Source organism: Babylonia areolata, chromosome 15, assembly GCF_041734735.1.
Source record: "Babylonia areolata isolate BAREFJ2019XMU chromosome 15, ASM4173473v1, whole genome shotgun sequence".
In the NCBI taxonomy this organism is placed as follows: domain Eukaryota; kingdom Metazoa; phylum Mollusca; class Gastropoda; order Neogastropoda; family Buccinidae; genus Babylonia; species Babylonia areolata.
The window spans coordinates 7492227-7500657 of record NC_134890.1 but is presented as its reverse complement, the minus strand read 5'-3'; the positions used below and the strand labels follow the sequence as shown (position 1 = coordinate 7500657).

At 39.6% G+C, this 8431-nt stretch overlaps 1 long non-coding RNA gene across 1 annotated transcript; it reads left to right on the top strand.

Moving 5' to 3' along the window:
- The first annotated feature begins 323 nt into the window (after positions 1-323).
- On the top strand, positions 324-5525 carry LOC143290158 (uncharacterized). Its single transcript, XR_013056341.1, has 2 exons — positions 324-609; positions 4595-5525. It is a non-coding gene; the product is annotated as an uncharacterized LOC143290158 (long non-coding RNA).
- Positions 5526-8431: the final 2906 nt, after the last annotated feature.

Sequence of the window (8431 nt, the reverse complement as noted above, 5' to 3'; positions counted from 1 at the left end):
ATAAACGAAATTAAATAAACAAACTCGTCAACCAGCAGATTTACAACAAAGAGCCAATAAATGGGCTCCAAATTAAACTCTGAACTATTTCAAACACATGTTGATTATCATATAAGACATCATTTTCTAATGGAAGCAGATGGAACTGCAGATTTTGTAAATGACATGTAAATAAGGCTTTGACTGTTCACATTTATGGATGATGTCACAGCTTGTGACGACAGTTAGGGCGTGTGACCCGTTTTCGTTTGTTTTTTTTCACCACCCTCTCCTTTCACTTTTCCTCCTCCTCCCATCCTTCAGTTCGGGTAAAATTCTCGAAATGCACACGAACCACGTGCAAGTTACTCAGTCCAACTGATCGAGTGTGTATGAAATATTGTTGGGCAGCAACAACTGATATTCGAGGCTTTTTCAGTGCAGCCCGACTGCCGTAGTGTACGGGTCGTCTCCGTTGTTGGTGGGGTAGCTACCCCGACGTCTTGGCACCAGTTGAAGTGAGGGCCGCCTGTCCTCCATTAGAGCCACTTCTGTGTTTCTTCGTCATTCTTCGCCTGTCTTCGTCGTTCTGTCTTCGTGGTGGTCGTTGGTGTACGCTACATGTGGCAGGTAAGAAGCCACTCGTCAACTTGAATGTGGTGTGGGTGTGTAAAGAAGTAGATGTTTGACAAGAAAGGAAGGTGAACGTTAAGGTTTTGACACGATAATGTATTTGGTTGATTACTTGTTCTACCACTGTGTTAATATGAACTTTTTCTTGTCGTTTGCTAATTTTGTCAGTTTTATTACTGTCGAGTTTTAAAATCATGATATGATTTTACCTTGATTCCCGTTTATGCAAAACTGGGCGTTGGCTCTGTATGTCAGGTCATGTAGACACTAATAATTATCTCGTAGGGAATTCTAGTGTCTATGGCTGAAGCCGGCAGAAACGTTACACGAAAGCACGAATATCTGTGCCAGTCCGGGTTTGGGTGGTTTGTTTTTCTTGAGTGTGTGTGTGTGTGTGTGTGTGTGTGTGTGTGTGGAAAAACGCTCTTGAGAACATTTGGGAGAATCGAAGTAGTTTTGTGAGTGACTTCTGCTCGTTTTTGTAGTTATGGTATATGTGTTTTGTTGTTTTCTGCTGTGTGTGTATGGTTGCGTGAGCGGGATAGACAGAGCGGAAGAGAATACATTTTGTGTGTGGGAGAGAAACATCTGTCTTCTGTCTTTGAGTTGTCTGGTGAATAGGGAGGGGTGTTAAGTTTTAAAACAGTTTACGGGGGCCGTAACAGATGATATACACGGGGGTAATTTCATTGCCGCAAATGCAAGTCACATTAGAAGTTTATTTTGTTTTTATGGCATCCAGTCGTAGTCTGTACATTAAACTGGTGAGCCTTCTGGCCATACTGTGATGTCTTTTTGTTTTAAAAGAAAACATGCGATCAGCTGATTTTGCGCGAGCCGGCTATTGTCAGTATTTTCTCTGTCAGGGTCAGACTCCTGTTTAGTTTATTGACATGATTCCAGCAAGTTTTCTCCAGTAGAGAATGACCTTGTAATGAATATGGAATACGAATTTCTATGGCATTGTAAATGTTCATTGTGTCTTTTTTCGCACAACGATCCACCCGCTCATTTCCCACAATCCTTCTCACGAAGGGATCCGACAAAAGTTCATCGTTGTACCACGGATGGTCAAAACATGAATTATATGACGAATTTCTGTTACGAGTTCTCCTCTTGTCTTAAAATCAAAACGATTTTAATGCTTGTAATACAGATTTAGAATCGACACAAAATAACACTTGAAATATGGTAATGGGAAGATCTAGTAAGTGATTTAATCCCAACTCGGATTATGAGGATCATGCTAGTGTAATTAAACTAATAAACTATGTATTTAACTGTTTTAAAAACAAGGTTATTGTCTCTGGAGATTTTAATTATCCAGAAATTGACTGGCAAAATGTGGTAAGTTGTAAAAATGAGGACCATCCAGCTACGAAATTTTTGGATTGTGTTCAACAAAATTACATTGTACAAATGGCTTCCGAGCCCACTCATTATAGAGGTTTACAAAAACCCAGTGTGCTAGATCTATTCTTTACTAACTCATATGAAAATGTCTACACTTTGGATTACTGGCCCCCTCTAGGGAAGAGCCACCATTCTGCCCTCTACTTTGATGTTCAGATCAAGTGGGAACACCCATCTGGTCACTCCGTGAAATATCAACTAGATAAAGGAGATTACGAAGGCATGAAGCATTACGTAGGTGAGATTAACTGGGACGACCTTTTGACAAATGAGACATCTGTGGATGAAACCTGGGAACTTATTCATGATGTAATAATAAAGTCCATGAACAAATTTATTCCAAAAAAATCATTCAAACAAGGACCCTCCAATAAACAAAGATGAGACCCCATTCCCCAGTCACTTTTAGATAAAATTCATCAAAAGCGCAGAGCCTTTAAAAAATACAAGAAATATCCCACTAGTGAGAACTATAAAATGTATGCACGTACGTGCTAGAAACCAGGTAACATGGGAGTCAAGAAAAAAACGTGAAAGCTAAGGAAACTAAATTAGCTAAAGAATCTAAGCATAATCCAAAAGGATTCTTCCGTTATGTTGCTAGTAAAACTCTGCCAAGAGAATCAATTGCTAATCTATTAAAGGAAGATGGTACCTTAACACAAAATGACTCAGAAAAAGCAACTGTGCTAAACAGATTTTTTGCTAGTGTTTTTACCGAGGAGAGTAACGTAAATGTTCCAGAGTTTTCATGCAAGACAGAGGTTACTGAAATTTCCAATGTGGTCACAGTTGAACAGATGAAAAAAGCTCTAAAGAGCCTAAACCCATCGAAGTCCCCAGGACCTGATGAGATACACCCACGAGTATTAATAGAGCTTGCTGAAGTTATTGCTCACCCACTTAAGATCTTGTTTGATAGAACACTAGATAAGGGTGAAATACCAAAAGCTTGGAAAGAAGCAGAAGTACGTCCTATCTTTAAGAAAGGTAACAAGAATTCTGCGGGTAACTATCGTCCAGTCAGCCTAACATCAGTTGTCTGTAAAGTTTTTGAGGGTTTTATTCGAGACGCTCTCTGCCAGCATTTAACCAAACATGATCTGTTATCTAGAGAACAGTTTGGATGTACCAGAGGGCGCTCGTGTGTTACACAACTACTTGTTATATTACAAGATTGGTTAGTCATGCTAGATGAGAAGGTACCAGTCGATGCAGTCTACCTTGATCTAAGGAAAGCTTTCGACACAGTTCTCCATCACAGACTCATAAATAAACTGGGAGGCTATGGGATAAAAGGCAAGTTACTATCGTGGATCAGAGACTTTCTAAATGGAAGATCACAGTTTGTAAGTGTAAATAGTAGTAAATCATCAAAGGTTAAGGTAACTAGTGGTGTACAAGGTAGTGTTCTTGGCCCAACCTTGTTCATATACTTTATAAATGATATGCCTGGTGAGGTAGATTGTAAAGTAAAAAGTTTTGCAGACGACACCAAGGCTTACTCTGCCATCCGAAATATAGAAGATAGAGATCACTTACAAATGTGTATACATAATCTGGTTAAATGGACAAATACTTGGCTGTTGCAATTTAACAGCGATAAATGCAAAGTTCTGCACCTTGGAAAGAATAATCCAATCCACAGTATCAGTACACGATACAGGAAAGGGGGATAGTACAATTGCCGAAAAAGATTTAGGGATCATGATGGATCCAGAACTAAGCTTTGAGGCACATATAAATAATATAGTGAAAAAGGGAAATCAAATTTCTGGTCTTCTTGTGAGAACTATAACTAATAAATCTCCCGAAATTATGATTCCATTGTTCAAAGCTCTGGTTAGACCCATTATTGAATATGGTAACTCAGTATGGTGCCCTTACCTTAAAAAGCACATAAATATGATTGAAGGTGTTCAACGCAGATTTACCAAGTGTATAACTAGTAATATTAATAGTACTCGTGATCTTAGTTATGAGGAGCGCCTGGCTCTTTTTAATATGCCTAGCCTAGAGTTTAGAAGATTAAGAGGTGATCTCATTGAAGTATATAAGATCATGCACAATATTTATGACCCTTGCACCACCTCTTCTTTGTTTACTATGGCTAACTACGATAAAACTCGAGGGCACAACTTCAAAATAAACAAAACTAATTTCGTAACTAACCAGTTACGCAAGTTTTTTACTAACCGTATCATAAATCTGTGGAATAACCTTTCCTATGACACCACCAATGCACCATCGGTAAACGCCTTCAAAAATCACATTGACAAAAAGTTTAAGGACCATGTATTTTCCACAGAGTTAAATCTTTATTGAGCTGTAGATAAATGTAGTATACACTATGCCAGATTTAAACTAGGGTCTGTTCACAAGTGATCCAAAAGCTTATAAATGGACACTGATTATGAGGGCAAAAGGCTTTTAGCCTATAGCCAAACATTTCTGTGATTCTGTGATTAGTATAGCCATAAGTTCTGCTGTGAATAAAGAAAAATCTTTGCCAGTATGCCGTGATAGTACTTCTCTACTTTTAATGACGGAATTATAAATGCTGGGCCAGCCTTGAGGACAAACGCAGAAGGAGGAAGAACCACGACGCTGCAGCCGCGAACCCAGACCAGACTTTCCCTTGCAACCGCTGCGGCCGACTCTGCTTTTCCCGCATTGGCCTTGTCAGCCATGAGCGTGCCTGCATCAGACGTGGACAACGCCCTTCCTAGATCTTCGTCAGCGAAGCCAGGCCATGATGATGACTTTTAATGACGGAATTATAAATGCTGGTGCATGTTTATCATATGAGAAGAGAATGCATTCAGCTGTTTCATCAGGATCTCTTATCTGGTATAGGTTTATATAATCTAAAAGCGACCTATCATCTTCTTCGAAGTTCTTAAAATTCATATGATACATAGTTTTATGTTCTACTATTGGAATATTGATATGGTTTTGGAATCAGGTGAGACAAAATGACCACAGCCACGTGGTGGAACACATACCACAACATGTGATGTGTTTTAGTCATGTAGATGTGATCTATGGAAGTGGATGTGTTTTAAGTGACTGTTGGTCTGTCAGTAAATTGTTCCAAGCCATGCATGGATTAGTTCTGATGTGTGTGTGTGTGTGTGTGTGTGTGTGTGTGTGTGTGTGTGTGTGTGTGTGTGTGTGTGTGTACATATGTGCATTACACACACACTGGAAGGGCAGACTGGATGGAAATCATTGTGTGTTTCGGTGGTGAGACAACATTTGAAATGTGAGTACTAGTAGCATTTTGTTTGATAGACTTTTACTATTCCCAGTCTGGTTACTGAAACTTTATCTATTGTGAACTGTGTTTATATATATTTTTTATCAGTTCTGTCCGCTTGGTTGAACATTTTGTGGTGTCATCAATCTGATTTGATCTGTCTGTACTGAGCTGCGAAACTTTCAGATATTTAGTTATGATCTGCTCAAACTTCAAGAGTTCAGTAAAGGAAATATCTGTTCACACTTGTCAGATTGCTCTGTATCCAGACTGAATTATACCGCTGTGCTGGATAACTTGTCAGAATCCTCTGTATCGCTGGATAACTTGTCAGAATCCTCTGTATCGCTGGATAACTTGTCAGAATCCTCTGTATCGCTGGATAACTTGTCAGACTGCTCTGTACCCAGACTATCACACTGTGCTGGATAACTTGTCAGACTGCTCTGTACTCAGACTATCACACTGTGCTGGATAACTTGTCAGACTGCTCTGTACCCAGACTATCACACTGTGCTGGATAACTTGTCAGACTGCTCTGTACCCAGACTATCACACTGTGCTGGATAACTTGACTGCTCTGTACCCAGACTATCACACTGTGCTGGATAACTTGTCAGACTGCTCTGTACCCAGACTATCACACTGTGCTGGATAACTTGTCAGACTGCTCTGTACCCAGACTATCATACTGTGCTGGATAACTTGTCAGACTGCTCTGTACCCAGACTATCACACTGTGCTGGATAACTTGTCAGACTGCTCTGTACTCAGACTATCACACTGTGCTGGATAACTTGTCAGACTTCTCTGTACTCAGACTATCACACTGTGCTGGATAACTTGTCAGACTGCTCTGTACCCATCACACTGTGCTGGATAACTTGTCAGACTGCTCTGTACTCAGACTATCACACTGTGCTGGATAACTTGTCTTGCTTATTTATTTTGTTCTTTTTTTGGTTTCGGGTCGGTTCGGTTCTGTCTTTTGCTGTCTTTTGTTTTGTTTTGTTTTTGTTTGGTGCGTGCTTGTGTGTGTGTGTGTGTGTGTGTGTGTGTGTGTGTGTGTGTGTGTGTGTGTGTGTGTGTGTGTATCCAGACTGAATTATGCTATACTGTGGTCTTCGCCGTGGCTCGTGAAGTGTGCACACCACGAAAGTCATTGACTGTAATCTCAGAAACACAAGCAAGACACACCGCCACACACACACACACACACACACACACACACACACACACACACACACACACACACACACACACACACACACACACTGCAATAGAAAAAGGCCGATATTTCAACATTCCAAAAGAAAGGAGACTATTTTTACAATGTCAAACAATAGAGGGTGAATTTCATTTCTTAGATGACTGCGAATTATACAAAGAAATTAGAACAGAATTCATACAAAAAATTCAAAATTACATTCCAAATAACCCAGTCAGCTAATACTGGAAGACAAACTTGTGGGACTGTTTGGGAAATTTGTCAGTAACTGCTGTCAAAAACGCCATAGCGTGCAAGAGTGATTCAATGTCTTGTTAAATATATTTTTGTTTTGCTTTTTTGTGCGTGGTTTCATGTAACTTTGCATGCGTGTCTTATAAACCTTGTTCAGGTTTAATTGACATTAAAATTGATTCTGATTCTGATTCTGATTTACACACACATTGTCCGAACGTGCTAGAAAGGGATGTGCAGCTATCTTTAAAATGCCATGTTCTATTGGTGAACACTCCCCAGCTATTTTTTTCAAACTATTCGACATGCAGATTAAACCAATTTTGACATGCGGAGCAGAAGTTTGGGGTTTGACTGTAAATAAAGAGTGCATCGAAAGGGTACAATGAAGCGTCTTTTGGACGTGAGTCGGAGAGCACCAAGGCACTTAATTTACGGTGAAGTCGGTCGCTGTCCCCTTCATGTCACCACCTACTTGAAGTGTATTTAATTTTGGCTTCGTGTCGTCTTTATGGATAATGACCGTTTCCCCGAAAAAAAAGCTTATAATATGATATCATTGCAAAGTCATGATCACTGTACTTGGACTTGCTCTGTGAGAAACGTTTTGTATAAATTTGGATTTGGTGTTGTTTGGGAGGCTCAGTCAGTTGTTAATGTCAAAATGTTTTTGTTTTTTGTTGGGTTTTTTTAATTTTTTGTTTGTTTAATTTTTGTTATTTTATCATTTTTTCTCAAGGCCTGACTAAGCGCGTTGGGTTACGCTGCTGGTCAGCCATCTGCTTGGCAGATGTGGTGTAGCGTATATGGATTTGACCGAACGCAGTGACTCCTCCTTGAGATACTGAAACTGATACTTATGGGAGAGTTTAAGCAGCGTTGGGTTGATTGCTTTACTCAAGACTGGCATTCAGTTCAGTCTCACGCTTTTTATGATGTGTATTGAACTTACAATCAGTCCCTGTCACTAAAACCTTATTTGAACAATGTCAAATGTATAAATATGCGCCGTGTTTTTTCGCGGTTTAGAATTGGACTGTCCAACTTGCGCTCACACTTTTTGCAGTTCAATTATGATGGGCAAAGCAGGAATTGTCCCTTTTGTGATGATTCTCCGGAAACTGAAATGCATTTTCTTTTGGTCTGTGCTAAGTACTATTCTCTGCGTTCCCAGTTGATTCAGTTTTCACAAATATCAAGTGCTTTTAATATGTCCATCTTGTATCTTGTGCGAGTAAGAGATGTCAGTGTATGCAAGTTTGTATTCAAAGCGTTTTCAATACGAGCAAATGCTGTAGAATCGTTACCGATGCCCATGTAGTTCAGTAATCGTCCTAATATTCATTTCCCTATATTCATTCCTTTTGTCTTTGTGAGCCCCATTGCTATGGATCTGTTGTCTGACAATTAAAATATTTCGACTTACACACACACACACACACACACACACACACACACACAGTGAAGTCAAAACACAGAGCATTCATAGTGGTCTTTTTTTAAACTTGTTTTTTAATGCTCATGTAACAAAGTGCAAATCAAGTCAACAGGCAAAAACCCATGCAGAGTGACAAACGACCATACATGTACATTCACCACATGAATCACCAGACGCTGAGAAAAATGCATATATATTTCTGTATGTATCATATGACTAATGACTACGCTACTTTCCGTTTCCAGAA